We start from the raw sequence: 19431 nt of genomic DNA on the forward strand, positions 1-19431 counted from the left end.
GTGTGCGACATGCTGGTGTAGCGCGGGCACACCTTTCTTAGAGAAGTAGTGGCGACTAGGCATCTGGTACTGGGGCACAGCGACAGATATAAGGTCTCTAAAATCCTGTGTGTCCACTAGGCGGAAAGGCAGCATTTCTGTAGCCAACAGCTTACAGAGGGATAGAGTCAACCTCTTCGCTTTGTCATGGGTCGAAGGAAGTGGCCTTTTATTTGACCACATCTGAGGGACAGAGATCTGGCTGCTGTGTGTAGACGGTGTTGAGTAGGGTGTCCCTGGAAAAATGCAGCTTTGGGAGGAAAGTGCAGGCGGAGACATGATGTTGCCTTCATCCAAAGTTGGTGCTATCGATGTCTGAGAGAGCTGTACACACTCACTTGTTTCCCCTTCCAAACCAACTGACGACCTACCAAGCAAACTGCCTGTTGCGGTTACAGTGGTGGAAGTTGTGGGTGGAAAAACAGGTGTGACAGCTGTCCCCACAGTCCTAGAAGATGACGAGCGCGCGGATGCCCTGGAAGGGGCAGGCGGTGGATGGTTGGCTCCACTAGGCCGCATTGCAGCACGGTGAGCTTCCCACCAGGCCATATGATATTTATTCATGTGACGATTCATGGAAGAAGTTGTCAAACTGCTGAGGTTTTGACCTCTACTAAGATAACCATGGCAAATGTTACAGATCACATAATTTGGCCGATCTTTTTTTATGTCAAAAAAGGACCAGGCTAGGCAAGGCTTAGAGGCCATGCGACCTGTTGATCCACCCCGAATAATGCTCAGAGGCAGAGTGGTGGCTGAGGATGCAGTTGTAGACGTGCTACCAGTGCTCCGACTGTGTCCAGGAAGGCGCCAGGTTACTTCGACGTCGGTTGCATCCTCCTCCACCGCCTCTATTGACCTCCTCGAGTGTCTGACTGTGGGTTGACAGTAGGTGGGATCTAGAACTTCATCATCAATTGTTGTGTTTGCACTCCCCTCCCCCTCAGACCGAGTTTCTTCTTGCCCTGACCGAATATTTAAGTTGTCATCCCAATCGGGTATCTGCGTCTCATCTTCATCAGTATGTTCCTCATTGCCTATAACCACAGTTGTTGGAAAGGCAGCATTTTGGTAGCCAACAGTTTGCATTTTATGAAAGTCAACCTCCAAGCCATGTCATGCCCTTCTAAAAGCATGTATAACACAGCGAGGGGACTCCAACCACAGTCTCCCTCGTTGCCACTCACTGGGCCACACACACCCCACTTGACTGGCATCGGTTGAGCCCCCTTTTGAAAAAGAAAAAGATGCTTTGCATGAAGCACTCTCAAAAATACGCGTGCCTTTCCCGTCCCCTGGCTGACCCCGGGGAAGAAAAGTCCTCTGAGAGCCATGACTTGTTCATCTTGGTTCTTTTAGAAACACAGCGAGGGGACTCCAACCACAGTCTCCCTCGTTGCCACTCACTGGGCCACACACACCCCACTTGACTGGCATCGGTTGAGCCCCCTTTTGAAAAAGAAAAAGATGCTTTGCATGAAGCACTCTCAAAAATACGCGTGCCTTTCCCGTCCCCTGGCTGACACCGGGGAAGAAAAGTCCTCTGAGAGCCATGACTTGTTCATCTTGGTTCTTTTAGAAACACAGCGAGGGGACTCCAACCACAGTCTCCCTCGTTGCCACTCACTGGGCCACACACACCCCACTTGACTGGCATCGGTTGAGCCCCCTTTTGAAAAAGAAAAAGATGCTTTGCATGAAGCACTCTCAAAAATACGCGTGCCTTTCCCGTCCCCTGGCTGACCCCGGGGAAGAAAAGTCCTCTGAGAGCCATGACTTGTTCATCTTGGTTCTTTTAGAAACACAGCGAGGGGACTCCAACCACAGTCTCCCTCGTTGCCACTCACTGGGCCACACACACCCCACTTGACTGGCATCGGTTGAGCCCCCTTTTGAAAAAGAAAAAGATGCTTTGCATGAAGCACTCTCAAAAATACGCGTGCCTTTCCCGTCCCCTGGCTGACCCCGGGGAAGAAAAGTCCTCTGAGAGCCATGACTTGTTCATCTTGGTTCTTTTAGAAACACAGCGAGGGGACTCCAACCACAGTCTCCCTCGTTGCCACTCACTGGGCCACACACACCCCACTTGACTGGCATCGGTTGAGCCCCCTTTTGAAAAAGAAAAAGATGCTTTGCATGAAGCACTCTCAAAAATACGCGTGCCTTTCCCGTCCCCTGGCTGACCCCGGGGAAGAAAAGTCCTCTGAGAGCCATGACTTGTTCATCTTGGTTCTTTTAGAAACACAGCGAGGGGACTCCAACCACAGTCTCCCTCGTTGCCACTCACTGGGCCACACACACTCCACTTGACTGGCATCGGTTGAGCCCCCTTTTGAAAAAGAAAAAGATGCTTTGCATGAAGCACTCTCAAAAATACGCGTGCCTTTCCCGTCCCCTGGCTGACCCCGGGGAAGAAAAGTCCTCTGAGAGCCATGACTTGTTCATCTTGGTTCTTTTAGAAACACAGCGAGGGGACTCCAACCACAGTCTCCCTCGTTGCCACTCACTGGGCCACACACACCCCACTTGACTGGCATCGGTTGAGCCCCCTTTTGAAAAAGAAAAAGATGCTTTGCATGAAGCACTCTCAAAAATACGCGTGCCTTTCCCGTCCCCTGGCTGACCCCGGGGAAGAAAAGTCCTCTGAGAGCCATGACTTGTTCATCTTGGTTCTTTTAGAAACACAGCGAGGGGACTCCAACCACAGTCTCCCTCGTTGCCACTCACTGGGCCACACACACCCCACTTGACTGGCATCGGTTGAGCCCCCTTTTGAAAAAGAAAAAGATGCTTTGCATGAAGCACTCTCAAAAATACGCGTGCCTTTCCCGTCCCCTGGCTGACCCCGGGGAAGAAAAGTCCTCTGAGAGCCATGACTTGTTCATCTTGGTTCTTTTAGAAACACAGCGAGGGGACTCCAACCACAGTCTCCCTCGTTGCCACTCACTGGGCCACACACACCCCACTTGACTGGCATCGGTTGAGCCCCCTTTTGAAAAAAAAAAAGATGCTTTGCATGAAGCACTCTCAAAAATACGCGTGCCTTTCCCGTCCCCTGGCTGACCCCGGGGAAGAAAAGTCCTCTGAGAGCCATGACTTGTTCATCTTGGTTCTTTTAGAAACACAGCGAGGGGACTCCAACCACAGTCTGCCTCGTTGCCACTCACTGGGCCACACACACCCCACTTGACTGGCATCGGTTGAGCCCCCTTTTGAAAAAGAAAAAGATGCTTTGCATGAAGCACTCTCAAAAATACGCGTGCCTTTCCCGTCCCCTGGCTGACCCCGGGGAAGAAAAGTCCTCTGAGAGCCATGACTTGTTCATCTTGGTTCTTTTAGAAACACAGCGAGGGGACTCCAACCACAGTCTCCCTCGTTGCCACTCACTGGGCCACACACACCCCACTTGACTGGCATCGGTTGAGCCCCCTTTTGAAAAAGAAAAAGATGCTTTGCATGAAGCACTCTCAAAAATACGCGTGCCTTTCCCGTCCCCTGGCTGACCCCGGGGAAGAAAAGTCCTCTGAGAGCCATGACTTGTTCATCTTGGTTCTTTTAGAAACACAGCGAGGGGACTCCAACCACAGTCTCCCTCGTTGCCACTCACTGGGCCACACACACCCCACTTGACTGGCATCGGTTGAGCCCCCTTTTGAAAAAGAAAAAGATGCTTTGCATGAAGCACTCTCAAAAATACGCGTGCCTTTCCCGTCCCCTGGCTGACCCCGGGGAAGAAAAGTCCTCTGAGAGCCATGACTTGTTCATCTTGGTTCTTTTAGAAACACAGCGAGGGGACTCCAACCACAGTCTCCCTCGTTGCCACTCACTGGGCCACACACACCCCACTTGACTGGCATCGGTTGAGCCCCCTTTTGAAAAAGAAAAAGATGCTTTGCATGAAGCACTCTCAAAAATACGCGTGCCTTTCCCGTCCCCTGGCTGACCCCGGGGAAGAAAAGTCCTCTGAGAGCCATGACTTGTTCATCTTGGTTCTTTTAGAAACACAGCGAGGGGACTCCAACCACAGTCTCCCTCGTTGCCACTCACTGGGCCACACACACCCCACTTGACTGGCATCGGTTGAGCCCCCTTTTGAAAAAGAAAAAGATGCTTTGCATGAAGCACTCTCAAAAATACGCGTGCCTTTCCCGTCCCCTGGCTGACCCCGGGGAAGAAAAGTCCTCTGAGAGCCATGACTTGTTCATCTTGGTTCTTTTAGAAACACAGCGAGGGGACTCCAACCACAGTCTCCCTCGTTGCCACTCACTGGGCCACACACACCCCACTTGACTGGCATCGGTTGAGCCCCCTTTTGAAAAAGAAAAAGATGCTTTGCATGAAGCACTCTCAAAAATACGCGTGCCTTTCCCGTCCCCTGGCTGACCCCGGGGAAGAAAAGTCCTCTGAGAGCCATGACTTGTTCATCTTAGTTCTTTTAGAAACACAGCGAGGGGACTCCAACCACAGTCTCCCTCGTTGCCACTCACTGGGCCACACACACCCCACTTGACTGGCATCGGTTGAGCCCCCTTTTGAAAAAGAAAAAGATGCTTTGCATGAAGCACTCTCAAAAATACGCGTGCCTTTCCCGTCCCCTGGCTGACCCCGGGGAAGAAAAGTCCTCTGAGAGCCATGACTTGTTCATCTTGGTTCTTTTAGAAACACAGCGAGGGGACTCCAACCACAGTCTCCCTCGTTGCCACTCACTGGGCCACACACACCCCACTTGACTGGCATCGGTTGAGCCCCCTTTCGAAAAAGAAAAAGATGCTTTGCATGAAGCACTCTCAAAAATACGCGTGCCTTTCCCGTCCCCTGGCTGACCCCGGGGAAGAAAAGTCCTCTGAGAGCCATGACTTGTTCATCTTGGTTCTTTTAGAAACACAGCGAGGGGACTCCAACCACAGTCTCCCTCGTTGCCACTCACTGGGCCACACACACCCCACTTGACTGGCATCGGTTGAGCCCCCTTTTGAAAAAGAAAAAGATGCTTTGCATGAAGCACTCTCAAAAATACGCGTGCCTTTCCCGTCCCCTGGCTGACCCTGGGGAAGAAAAGTCCTCTGAGAGCCATGACTTGTTCATCTTGGTTCTTTTAGAAACACAGCGAGGGGACTCCAACCACAGTCTCCCTCGTTGCCACTCACTGGGCCACACACACCCCACTTGACTGGCATCGGTTGAGCCCCCTTTTGAAAAAGAAAAAGATGCTTTGCATGAAGCACTCTCAAAAATACGCGTGCCTTTCCCGTCCCCTGGCTGACCCCGGGGAAGAAAAGTCCTCTGAGAGCCATGACTTGTTCATCTTGGTTCTTTTAGAAACACAGCGAGGGGACTCCAACCACAGTCTCCCTCGTTGCCACTCACTGGGCCACACACACCCCACTTGACTGGCATCGGTTGAGCCCCCTTTTGAAAAAGAAAAAGATGCTTTGCATGAAGCACTCTCAAAAATACGCGTGCCTTTCCCGTCCCCTGGCTGACCCTGGGGAAGAAAAGTCCTCTGAGAGCCATGACTTGTTCATCTTGGTTCTTTTAGAAACACAGCGAGGGGACTCCAACCACAGTCTCCCTCGTTGCCACTCACTGGGCCACACACACCCCACTTGACTGGCATCGGTTGAGCCCCCTTTTGAAAAAGAAAAAGATGCTTTGCATGAAGCACTCTCAAAAATACGCGTGCCTTTCCCGTCCCCTGGCTGACCCCGGGGAAGAAAAGTCCTCTGAGAGCCATGACTTGTTCATCTTGGTTCTTTTAGAAACACAGCGAGGGGACTCCAACCACAGTCTCCCTCGTTGCCACTCACTGGGCCACACACACCCCACTTGACTGGCATCGGTTGAGCCCCCTTTTGAAAAAGAAAAAGATGCTTTGCATGAAGCACTCTCAAAAATACGCGTGCCTTTCCCGTCCCCTGGCTGACCCCGGGGAAGAAAAGTCCTCTGAGAGCCATGACTTGTTCATCTTGGTTCTTTTAGAAACACAGCGAGGGGACTCCAACCACAGTCTCCCTCGTTGCCACTCACTGGGCCACACACACCCCACTTGACTGGCATCGGTTGAGCCCCCTTTTGAAAAAGAAAAAGATGCTTTGCATGAAGCACTCTCAAAAATACGCGTGCCTTTCCCGTCCCCTGGCTGACCCCGGGGAAGAAAAGTCCTCTGAGAGCCATGACTTGTTCATCTTGGTTCTTTTAGAAACACAGCGAGGGGACTCCAACCACAGTCTCCCTCGTTGCCACTCACTGGGCCACACACACCCCACTTGACTGGCATCGGTTGAGCCCCCTTTTGAAAAAGAAAAAGATGCTTTGCATGAAGCACTCTCAAAAATACGCGTGCCTTTCCCGTCCCCTGGCTGACCCCGGGGAAGAAAAGTCCTCTGAGAGCCATGACTTGTTCATCTTGGTTCTTTTAGAAACACAGCGAGGGGACTCCAACCACAGTCTCCCTCGTTGCCACTCACTGGGCCACACACACCCCACTTGACTGGCATCGGTTGAGCCCCCTTTTGAAAAACAAAAAGATGCTTTGCATGAAGCACTCTCAAAAATACGCGTGCCTTTCCCGTCCCCTGGCTGACCCCGGGGAAGAAAAGTCCTCTGAGAGCCATGACTTGTTCATCTTGGTTCTTTTAGAAACACAGCGAGGGGACTCCAACCACAGTCTGCCTCGTTGCCACTCACTGGGCCACACACACCCCACTTGACTGGCATCGGTTGAGCCCCCTTTTGAAAAAGAAAAAGATGCTTTGCATGAAGCACTCTCAAAAATACGCGTGCCTTTCCCGTCCCCTGGCTGACCCCGGGGAAGAAAAGTCCTCTGAGAGCCATGACTTGTTCATCTTGGTTCTTTTAGAAACACAGCGAGGGGACTCCAACCACAGTCTCCCTCGTTGCCACTCACTGGGCCACACACACCCCACTTGACTGGCATCGGTTGAGCCCCCTTTTGAAAAAGAAAAAGATGCTTTGCATGAAGCACTCTCAAAAATACGCGTGCCTTTCCCGTCCCCTGGCTGACCCCGGGGAAGAAAAGTCCTCTGAGAGCCATGACTTGTTCATCTTGGTTCTTTTAGAAACACAGCGAGGGGACTCCAACCACAGTCTCCCTCGTTGCCACTCACTGGGCCACACACACCCCACTTGACTGGCATCGGTTGAGCCCCCTTTTGAAAAAGAAAAAGATGCTTTGCATGAAGCACTCTCAAAAATACGCGTGCCTTTCCCGTCCCCTGGCTGACCCCGGGGAAGAAAAGTCCTCTGAGAGCCATGACTTGTTCATCTTGGTTCTTTTAGAAACACAGCGAGGGGACTCCAACCACAGTCTCCCTCGTTGCCACTCACTGGGCCACACACACCCCACTTGACTGGCATCGGTTGAGCCCCCTTTTGAAAAAGAAAAAGATGCTTTGCATGAAGCACTCTCAAAAATACGCGTGCCTTTCCCGTCCCCTGGCTGACCCCGGGGAAGAAAAGTCCTCTGAGAGCCATGACTTGTTCATCTTGGTTCTTTTAGAAACACAGCGAGGGGACTCCAACCACAGTCTCCCTCGTTGCCACTCACTGGGCCACACACACCCCACTTGACTGGCATCGGTTGAGCCCCCTTTTGAAAAAGAAAAAGATGCTTTGCATGAAGCACTCTCAAAAATACGCGTGCCTTTCCCGTCCCCTGGCTGACCCCGGGGAAGAAAAGTCCTCTGAGAGCCATGACTTGTTCATCTTGGTTCTTTTAGAAACACAGCGAGGGGACTCCAACCACAGTCTCCCTCGTTGCCACTCACTGGGCCACACACACCCCACTTGACTGGCATCGGTTGAGCCCCCTTTTGAAAAAGAAAAAGATGCTTTGCATGAAGCACTCTCAAAAATACGCGTGCCTTTCCCGTCCCCTGGCTGACCCCGGGGAAGAAAAGTCCTCTGAGAGCCATGACTTGTTCATCTTGGTTCTTTTAGAAACACAGCGAGGGGACTCCAACCACAGTCTCCCTCGTTACCACTCACTGGGCCACACACACCCCACTTGACTGGCATCGGTTGAGCCCCCTTTTGAAAAAGAAAAAGATGCTTTGCATGAAGCACTCTCAAAAATACGCGTGCCTTTCCCGTCCCCTGGCTGACCCCGGGGAAGAAAAGTCCTCTGAGAGCCATGACTTGTTCATCTTGGTTCTTTTAGAAACACAGCGAGGGGACTCCAACCACAGTCTCCCTCGTTGCCACTCACTGGGCCACACACACCCCACTTGACTGGCATCGGTTGAGCCCCCTTTTGAAAAAGAAAAAGATGCTTTGCATGAAGCACTCTCAAAAATACGCGTGCCTTTCCCGTCCCCTGGCTGACCCCGGGGAAGAAAAGTCCTCTGAGAGCCATGACTTGTTCATCTTGGTTCTTTTAGAAACACAGCGAGGGGACTCCAACCACAGTCTCCCTCGTTGCCACTCACTGGGCCACACACACCCCACTTGACTGGCATCGGTTGAGCCCCCTTTTGAAAAAGAAAAAGATGCTTTGCATGAAGCACTCTCAAAAATACGCGTGCCTTTCCCGTCCCCTGGCTGACCCCGGGGAAGAAAAGTCCTCTGAGAGCCATGACTTGTTCATCTTGGTTCTTTTAGAAACACAGCGAGGGGACTCCAACCACAGTCTCCCTCGTTGCCACTCACTGGGCCACACACACCCCACTTGACTGGCATCGGTTGAGCCCCCTTTTGAAAAAGAAAAAGATGCTTTGCATGAAGCACTCTCAAAAATACGCGTGCCTTTCCCGTCCCCTGGCTGACCCCGGGGAAGAAAAGTCCTCTGAGAGCCATGACTTGTTCATCTTGGTTCTTTTAGAAACACAGCGAGGGGACTCCAACCACAGTCTCCCTCGTTGCCACTCACTGGGCCACACACACCCCACTTGACTGGCATCGGTTGAGCCCCCTTTTGAAAAAGAAAAAGATGCTTTGCATGAAGCACTCTCAAAAATACGCGTGCCTTTCCCGTCCCCTGGCTGACCCCGGGGAAGAAAAGTCCTCTGAGAGCCATGACTTGTTCATCTTGGTTCTTTTAGAAACACAGCGAGGGGACTCCAACCACAGTCTCCCTCGTTGCCACTCACTGGGCCACACACACCCCACTTGACTGGCATCGGTTGAGCCCCCTTTTGAAAAAGAAAAAGATGCTTTGCATGAAGCACTCTCAAAAATACGCGTGCCTTTCCCGTCCCCTGGCTGACCCCGGGGAAGAAAAGTCCTCTGAGAGCCATGACTTGTTCATCTTGGTTCTTTTTTCAAAAGCGAGGGGACTCCAACCACAGTCTCCCTCGTTTCCACTAATTGGGCCACACACACCCCACTTGACTGTCATCAGTTGACCCCCATTTTCAAGATGAAAAAGATGCTTTGCATGAAGCACTCTCAAAAATACGCGTGCCTTTCACCTCCCCTGGATGAGCCAGGGGAAGAAAAGTCCTCTGAGAGCCATGACTTGTTCATCTTGGTTCTTTTTTCAAAAGCGAGGGGACTCCAACCACAGTCTCCCTCGTTTCCACTAATTGGGCCACACACACCCCACTTGACTGTCATCAGTTGACCCCCATTTTCAAGATGAAAAAGATGCTTTGCATGAAGCACTCTCAAAAATATGCGTGCCTTTCACCTCCCCTGGATGAGCCAGGGGAAGAAAAGTCCTCTGAGAGCCATGACTTGTTCATCTTGGTTCTTTTAGAAACACAGCGAGGGGACTCCAACCACAGTCTCCCTCATTTCCACTAATTGGGCCACACACACGCCACTTGACTGGCATCAGTTGATCCCCCTTTTCAAAATGAAAAAGATGCTTTGCATGACGCACTCTCAAAAATACGTGTGCCTTTCGCGTCCCCTGGCTGACCCAGGGGAAGAAAAGTCCTCTGAGAGCCATGTCCACATTGTCAGTAGACAGACGCGTGTTCTTATCTGCCAGCAGACCCCCAGCAGCACTGAAGACAGGTTCCAAGAGAACGCTGGCTGCAGGACACGACAAGATCCCCAAGACGTACGTGGCGAGCTCAGGCAATTTATCAAGATTGGAAGCCAAGAATGAGCAGGGCTCAAGTTGCACAATAATGGCATGTTTGCTTGCATATACTCATATATCTGTGTGTCCTCCTCTTTTTCCTTGTCCAGCTCTTTTGTTTTCGCATGAGTATATGTCCTTGTCACTTTCCCATGTGTTGTGAGTTGTTTGTGACCTTTTGGACACCTTTGAGGGTGTTTTCTAGGTGTTTTTCTGTGTTTGTGATTGCCTGCCATTGTTTCCTATGCAGTTCGAGTTCGGTTCGTCGAACGTTCGACGAACCGAACTCGAACGGGAGGTCCGTTCGGCGAACCAACCTCGAGCCGAACCGCGACCGGTTCGCTCATCTCTACTCACAGACAAATCGTTAATAAAAAAAATACCGTATTTTCCGTTTTTTAAAAGGCACTTTTTTTTCCTCAAAACTGGGGAAAAAAATGGAGATGTGTCTTACAAACTGCATATGTCGTACCAGGGCGACAGTGGTGGCACAGGGTCGGCGATACTGCGGGCTCGTGGAGTGTCGTAGCGGCGAGCCGTCAGACTAGAGGCTGATTTAAATTTCCCACAGTTGACAAGATCAACTTCAAGAAAATAGCCGCAGAGGCGGCGAGTACATAGATAGGACTCCGCAGTCATTTTGTCGATCTGCGCACACGCCGCAGCCATTTTCTTGACGTCGATCTTATCAACTTCGGGAGATTCAAAGCAGCCCACCGACAGATCAATGGCGCCCGCTGCTGTAACACCCCACAAGCGGTATCACCGACCCTTCACACACTGAACCTTTTGAGCCACAACACCCCCTCCTCCGTTCCCACAGCTTCGCCTACCCTACCTCCTGGGACATTCTGAGCCGCTCCACCGCTGCCGCTCCCCACTGGGGAGTATGGCTCTCACAGAATTACATTTTAAGATGTGTGGCGTTCATGCCTCTCTGAGCCAAAAAGCTTCCCGACACCTGCCATAGAGGAATACAAAGAAATCAATACCTGGGTGGAAGGTGAGCTCCTGCTGGGTCCAAAACGGGGAGAGATGAATCCAACAGGAAAGCTACCTATACCAATGAATACTAACAGCCGAAACAATGGAAAGTCAGGGAGCATTCTGCACAGCCAGACACTGTGACCTTCTATGGTCTGAAACCACATGACTGTCTGTCACATGTGACACATCCATGACAATTATGCGCTGAAACCCTATGGAAATTAACTTGAAGGTGAACTTGGGATGTCACAAAGAGTGTATGTGACTTCGCACCTTCATTTTACAGCACTGGCACAATGCATTACTACAGAGCAGATGTTATTTTTATAGTTGGACCCATATATGTTTTCAGTATTAAAATTATCCTGACTGGTTCCTTTGAAGCAGGTTAGATTTTCAACAGACCAATATACAAGGGCATTTTTGTGCACTCCAGTGTTAACAAATTGTCCACAACTGCATCTTAAAGGGTAAAGTAAAGGCCTCGTCACACACAGAGATAAATCTTTGGCAGATCTGTGGTTGCAGTGAAATCATGGACATATTGTTACATTTGTATATTGTTCCATTTGTACACAGCCACAAACCTGGCACTGATTGTCCACAATTTCAGTGCAACCACAGATCTGCCACAGATTTATCTCTAATGAAAAATATATACAGGAGGAAAAACGGGTATATGCCGCGCTTAAAAAGTCTTTTTTATTTATTTACAGCATTCCTACGCGTTTCAGAGACAAAGACCGTCTCCTTCTTCAGGGAAAAAAGAAATCATACAGACATTCACAAGCTGGTGTCTTATAAAGGATCCATACTGCCACGTTGACAGCTATGACGTCATCCGCCCCTCAAGATTGCAGGGTGATGACTCATCAGCACGTGGAGACAACAGACATATGAAGGAGGAGAGAAAAAAACTTTGAATTTAAAATTTCCACATTATTACTCACTCTTGACTTATCTCAGAAAAAGACAAATATTTATAATAAAAATTGGAAAAAAAAGGTTTTTTTTGTTTATTTTGTGTGAAAGAAAAGAGTATTTGAAAGCTTGAAAGAAAAAAAGGGGAAATAGGAAGGTACGAACCTATAGGGCATATGCTGGTGGGGAGGGGGGATAAACACCGAACCATTGCTCTAAGGGCATCAGACAATCCAATTTTACTACGGCTTGGTATGTGATTAAGAGGAAGTGAACCGTGATTAGTGGGATGATTCGGATATATAATAAAAGAAGGGGAATAAATCCTAGTAAGTGTTAGTAATTCTGGCTGTTTAATAGTCAAAAAATATATATGCATAGCACATAAACGTAAAATTGATTTAAAAATTATGCAGTGGGATAGTTCCTGAAAAAATGTGTGTCCGTGGCTTAGAATGAAAAAAGAGAAGAAGATGATCATATCCATAAAAAATGGGACGGGTATCAATAATCAAGGTGAAAAGAGTTCAACTAAAAAAGAAAAGGGCGCATGCGTGAGGGAATGGAGCGGGTACTGAGCTGTCAGGGTGAATAGAGTTCAAACCGTGGGAAACCGTTCCCACGGTTTGAACTCTATTCAGCCTGACAGCTCAGTACCCGCTCCATTCCCTCACGCATGCGCCCTTTTCTTTTTTAGTTGAACTCTTTTCACCTTGATTATTGATACCCGTCCCATTTTTTATGGATATGATCATCTTCTTCTCTTTTTTCATTCTAAGCCACGGACACACATTTTTTCAGGAACTATAACACTGCATAATTTTTAAATCAATTTTACGTTTATGTGCTATGCATATATATTTTTTGACTATTAAATGGCCAGAATTACTAACACTTACTAGGATTTATTCCCCTTCTTTTATTATATATCCGAATCATCCCACTAATCACGGTTCACTTCCTCTTAATCACATACCAAGCCGTAGTAAAACTGGATTGTCTGATGCCCTTAGAGCAATGGTTCGGTGTTTATCCCCCCTCCCCACCAGCATATGCCCTATAGGTTCATACCTTCCTATTTCCCCTTTTTTTTCTTTCAAGCTTTCAAATACTCTTTTCTTTCACACAAAATAAACAAAAAAATCCTTTTTTTTCCAATTTTTATTATAAATGTTTGTCTTTTTCTGAGATAAGTCAAGAGTGAGTAATAATGTGGAAATTTTATATTCAAAGTTTTTTTCTCTCCTCCTTCATATGTCTGTTGTCTCCACGTGCTGATGAGTCATCACCCTGCAATCTTGAGGGGCGGATGACGTCATAGCTGTCAACGTGGCAGTATGGATCCTTTATAAGACACCAGCTTGTGAATGTCTGTATGATTTCTTTTTTCCCTGAAGGAGACGGTCTTTGTCTCTGAAACGCGTAGGAATGCTGTAAATAAATAAAATAGAAATTTTTATATCATTTCTGCCTCAGTGGTTTTTAAGCGCGGCATATACCCGTTTTTCCTCCTGTATATATTTTTCAATACGCTTACACGGGGCCGCTGCTTGAACCACACGGACACTCACATACTTTTGAAGGAGTTGTGACTGGCACAACCCCATCAGGTGAGTGTACCTATTTCTTTCTTATCACCCCCGTTATATCGGGTAAGACCCTATTGCGCCTTTTGTCTCCCCACCTCTAGTTTCTGCAGATTTATCTCTGTGTGTGACAGGGCCTTTAGTCATGTTATATCAATTGATGAAGGTTCAACTGCTAGGACCTATACGATCCTTACAATGGAAGCTGCTTCGCTTATTTCTCCTGATGGTAGACTTGCGGAAGTCATGCAGTTCCCTACTTCTGTAGCGTATTGTCTAAATTTAGGTCTTTTCCAGGAATACTGTATAATATTTTACTTTATGTGTTTCTTCAAAAGGATTGCATAAAAATCCCCAAAATGTACGCTCTTGTAAACTATAATTACATAATCTCATGTAGTGTATCAGATCTGCTGCATCATGAGAACATATATATATATATATATATATATATATATATGTGTGTGTGCCGCCCCCACGTCAGTAGCAGCCGGGCTGCTCGGATCCGGATCCAAAGTGTGGCTCGAGGGGTTCTCCAGACCCGGGGGTCACGCGGACACTCCAAATGACAGGGGACGTATTTGTACGGGATTTGCCGTAGTCAGTCTGTGACGCCACCCACTGTGTGTGGTGAAGTGTGGCACCACCGCTGCTGTTGTGGGGCACCCGGGGGCGATGGGATGGCAGCTGGTTGCTCCGGGGCCGGTGACTTGGTGCAGGGGACGGTGATGGCAAGGGCCGGCACGCCTTGTCAGACCAGGGAGTCTCAGTTTACTCACGATTAAATAACTCATACAAGTCCAATGGTTAACCAAGGTGCTGGTGGCCGGCCGCCGCGGCCAGGTGTACTCTGGTCCCTCACCCGGGGTGATGGTCTGTGTCACTTTCCTCTGCACTGTGTTGTGATATGGTGGAGTCCACTCCCGGTACTTCTGTTGGGAGCCGTGCCCGCTGACGCTGACCCATGGGATCTATCGGGCCCTGGCGGACGCTCTATCCCTCTCTGTGGGTGGTTGTCTGCTTTTGGGACTTTGGTTGGGACAGGACCTGTAATCCTGCCCTCAATTGGTTAATTAGCTAGGCCGTTGGTTCCGGTCCTGGCTTCAGGGTCCAAATACCCCCTCTGTTCACGGTTTCCGGGTCGGGTCTCTGGTGTCGGTACCGGAGGGCTCCAACCCTGCCCTGGTCCACCTCGGATCTCCAGCTGCCATCTTCCCGTCTCCTGTCAGACACAGACCACCGTCTGCCACCTAGGCAATACACCGGGGCTCCAACCCCGGCTCCTCTGCTCTTTGACTGCACTTTCGCCTCCTCAACTACTCCACTCCACTCCACTTGAACTTCAACTCAGAACTACTGCTTTTCTCACCCCCGGGTTCTTCAGACCCATAGGTGGGCGTTCTCCATCCGCCTGGTCCCGCCCACTGGTGTACCTTTCCTACCCTGGGGGGGTAATGAGGATTCGGTTGGCAAAGTTTAACCCTGTGAGGGAAGGTGTTGTGCGGGGGCCTATTTGTGTGACTACCTCGTTTTGCCAGGGCATCACACACACATATATATATATATATATATATATACATACATATATGCCTCTGTATGTTATATTTTAATTCCACGAGTGTGAAAATCAATTCCGCATCATTACACTTGATGTTTTCTGATGTACTGTCCCAAAATATTCATATATATGCTCTCTACAGTGACCTCACAACATCTGCAATATCACATTCCCTCTGGTTCTATTTAATTTTATATATTGCTAATAAATTATACCGTCCTTATGTTTCTGGGGAGTCATTAGTCGCTGGCTTTTCCTGGAATGGACTACATAAACTTGCTGTGTGATCAATAATTGGGCTGAATCAGTAAATTCTCAGAGAAAGGAAATCATCTCTCCATAATTCTGTGGATCATTTATTTAGTTTACATTATTCGATCTTTAGACACACGTAAAGATCTCAACCTTTTAAATCTCTTGAGGTGCAGTGATATTTACATTTACACCAGATCAAACAAATACATATTAATAGCTTGTGACAGATCTACAAGGGGTTTTAAATCCCACAGGTCGAGCTGCAGATCACAGGCTACTTTTTATAACAGCCTACATTTTGTTGTCTTAAAACATGCCAGTGACAAAGTGATTTGTGGAGTGCCTGTTATACATTACCAATCATAATCCTGAGTGGCAGAAAACATAGCGGTACGTTTATAGGTGGCACAACTAGTTCACTTCTGGTCCCATTTGACCACTCGGGTCAGTAGTTACACTTGGGTAACAGTTTACTAAACACAAATCTAAATTCACAATATAAGGCTTTGTTCGCGTCTTGTTTTTTGGGAGTACGGAATATCCCCTGGCATCTGATGTGTGGTGCCCCTGACCTGGTCAGGCACCACTGAGTACTGCACCCATGCTGGGTGAGTGCAAACAGGTAATCCCAAAGGCTGAGTAGGGTGTGTACGCACAGACACATAGCAACCAGGTCTCAAACACACCTTAGAGGGGACCCCTGGGCAGACCCAGGAGGGGGCGTGGCCTCCACATCTCAGCTAGTGGTGCTGTAGGGAGACAGGAAGTTAGTTGTTGCAGTAGCAGTCAAAGGAAGAGGAGCTGGAGGAAGCCGAGGCTGAAGTGCAGACGCAGGAGAGCGAACACACTAGTCAGACCCTCCACGTGTAGTGGTTGTTGGTGGGGGAGAACAGTCACCAGAAGTTGGACAGAAAGACGCTGAGGAAATCAGATGGTCTGAAGGACACTGAGGGAACCAGCTGGTCATATACGGAGACTTCTGGAGGGCTAGGCACGCAGGGGAAACAGGTTCCTGAAGTAGGCTCAAGTTTAACTACCTACTAAACCTGCCGGTGGGGTGGACAACAAGTCCCACACCAACCAACACAGAGACCGAGCATCAGCAGCAATGAGGGGGCCCATAAGGAGGAATGAGCCTGAAGCTATCCACCTTGGTCCACACTGCCAGCAAACGGGCCAGAAAGGGGAGAAAAGGCAGTAGCGACTTCCCTGGATGAGTCCCATGGAACTTTAAGTCAGGGGCTTTCCGAAACAAGAAGTGCTAGGAAGGCAAGTCAGCAGTCACCCCTATACTAGCCTGAAAGATACCTGGTTCTCTCTGGTATGTCTCAGTATCGCCCGGGTTACCTCACAAAACAAGCTGAAAGTGAGTAAAAGCCATGAAAGACATTCTGGACTCTGTCTGAGTTATTCTGCGACCTGTAGTTCCACGCACATACAACAGAGCCCCTGGGGCCTGCCTCACTCTCGGGAGGCAACACCATCTAACTGCAGATACCATCAGCCCCAGACGCTCATTAAACTGCAGTGGCGGTCACCCCTCACCCCGACCGCAAACCGAGAGTGGAGTCACGACTCCTATGAAAGTGAACCTGACATACCTGTTGCCAGTGGTAATCAAGTGGAGCCCCTGTGGCGTCCCAGAAGGTGGAGTGAAGTCCCTGAGGCGGCCGCTGCAGGTGGGACACACAGATGCATCCTAGTGTATGGGTATGTGTCCCTCTACATTGTTACATTGGAAAACATAGTAAACTAAATTTATGCAAATATATGTTAGCCTAATGTATGACTAAGGGTCACTGTTATGGCATATGTTGAGTGAATGTGGATTATGGACTCATTATTATATATGTACAGATGTGTGTACAGTAAATATGTGCATATATGACACACCCGCACCGTGGCCTTGGGGGTTACTCGTTACCAGGTAGCGACTCTGTTTTGTCTGGGAGGATGTCATGGCGTCGGGGCCCAGTTCCATGACCCCGGTGGTGTCACTCAAATAAAGATGGCTGATGATGGTGGGGGAATATTTACAGGGGAGATGTCATGACGCCACCTGTGGTATGCGGCAAGATAGGTGCCGCCGCTGCCGTTCAATTTCCCCTGGAGTCAGTGGTGACGCAGCATAGTTAGAATCACTCTCCACAGGTAGAGCTGGACCCTAGGGCTGTTGGGAGTAGTAGTCTATAATGGCGGGGTGCCGAGCCGGAGGCGCAGGGAATAACCGGATGACAGAGGGATGTGGTCACAATCTTTTTACTCACAGTCAGAGTCCCAGGTTAGCACATCCAGACAATTGCTGCCTTTTGAGTGCCAATCCTGGTGTGATGGGCTCCAGCCGATCCTGGTTAGTTCGGAGGCACAGCCCGGTACACCCTTCTGTGTCCCTTTCCTGGTCGTCTTCCTGCGCTGATCTCTCCCGCCTGTCAGGCACCTGCACACACAGAGCCCCTAGCCAGTGTCCGCAGGCCCTCTCGGGTGTCTTGAAGCTCTATCCCTATCACCCTATGTGGTCACCTTTTTACTGGATGTGTGGATTTGGCTTCGGTACTAGCTGTATCCTTAGCCTCCGGTGTTACTAGCTGATAATGTTGGTTCTTCTCCTCAAGTCTAGGGACTGGATCCCCGTCTGCGGCCAAGTTCCTCCACTCCAATATGTCGTATGTAGAATGAGAGCATCGGGGTATGGCACACTTCCCGTGGGCTCTAGGACCCCGTCTTTCTTGTGTCTAAGCCGAGCTGCACCAGCTCTAGACCACAGGTCTTCACTCCTCCACTGCTCCTTCTCAACTGCCTCACTTCCTACGGTGTGTTCCCACTAACTAGACTCCACCCCTCAGCCTGGCCTCAGACTGTCACTAGGCCCTTATCATGATCTGATGAGGTGTTGCTGAGTGAGAGTGTCTGTGCCCCGTATCTACTGGTGGATGACCTCTTCCTTTCCCAGGATGGGGTACCACACCTCTGGCTGAGATGCAGCACCTCTTTGGTGACTGAAGCCTCAAGGGCGCCACATATATATGTCTGTGTTTATATAAAAATAAAATGATGAAAGGTTACAACACAGGATGGTTTGCATGGTGGGTAAGCAACCCCAATCAAGTTCCAAAGAAATTCAAGCTGTCCTGCAAGCTCAGAGTGCATCATTTTCAATGGGAATGATCTGATAATATTTGAATAAAACTAAACGCTGTGGCAGGAGAACCAGGAGGACCCCACTGTGGACCTAGAGAGACCTAAAGAAGCTAGACCGTAGTTTGCCAAAATGTACATGAATAATCAAAATCCATCTGGGAAATACAGTACCTACAGTCAAATATGGTGGAAGTTTGAAGTTTTTTTAGTGGTGGCTTTGCTGCCTTTAGCACTGGGTGTCTTGACTATGTGAAAGGCATAATGAAATCTGAAGATTACCAAAATATTTTGGGTGACAATGAAGTACTCAGTGACAGAAAACTGGGTTTGTATACTAGGTCAAGGGTCTTCCATCATAATGACCCCAAACATATTTCAAGGAGCCCCCAGAGATGGATGGAAACAAAGCACTAGAGAGTTCTGAAGTGACAGCAATGAGTCCGGATCTAAATCTCATTGAACACTTGTGGAGAGATCTTAAAATTGCTGTTGGGAGGTGATGCCTTCAAATATGAGAGACCTGGAGCAGTTTGCAAAATAAGAGTGATCCAAAATTCCAATTGAGAGGAGTAAAGCGGGCTTTACACGCTGCGACATCACTAGCATTTGCTGGCGATGTCGAGCGCGATAGCACCCCCCCCCCCCGTCGTACGTGTGATATTGTGTGATCGCTGCCTTAGCGAACATTATCGCTACGGCGGCATCACACGCACATACCTGCTCTGCGACGTCGCTCTGGCCGGCAAACCGCCTCCTTTCTAAGGGGGCAGTTCGTGTGGCGTCACACGGCAGCCGTCCAATAGAAGCGGAGGGGCGGAGATGAGCGGGACGTAACATCCAGCCCACCATCTTCATTTCGCATTGCCGGTGGAGGCAGGTAAGGAGATGTTCCTCGCTCCTGC

The 19431-nt window shown here is 49.2% G+C and overlaps 1 protein-coding gene across 1 annotated transcript in view; it reads left to right on the forward strand.

Annotated features, from left to right (window-relative positions):
* Positions 1-19431, forward strand: part of LNX2 (ligand of numb-protein X 2) — a 304857-nt gene that overhangs the window by 226713 nt on the left and 58713 nt on the right. The gene's annotated exons all lie outside the window — the stretch shown is intronic.

The sequence above is a fragment of the Anomaloglossus baeobatrachus genome, chromosome 2, assembly GCF_048569485.1.
Source record: "Anomaloglossus baeobatrachus isolate aAnoBae1 chromosome 2, aAnoBae1.hap1, whole genome shotgun sequence".
Taxonomy (NCBI): Eukaryota; Metazoa; Chordata; class Amphibia; order Anura; family Aromobatidae; genus Anomaloglossus; species Anomaloglossus baeobatrachus.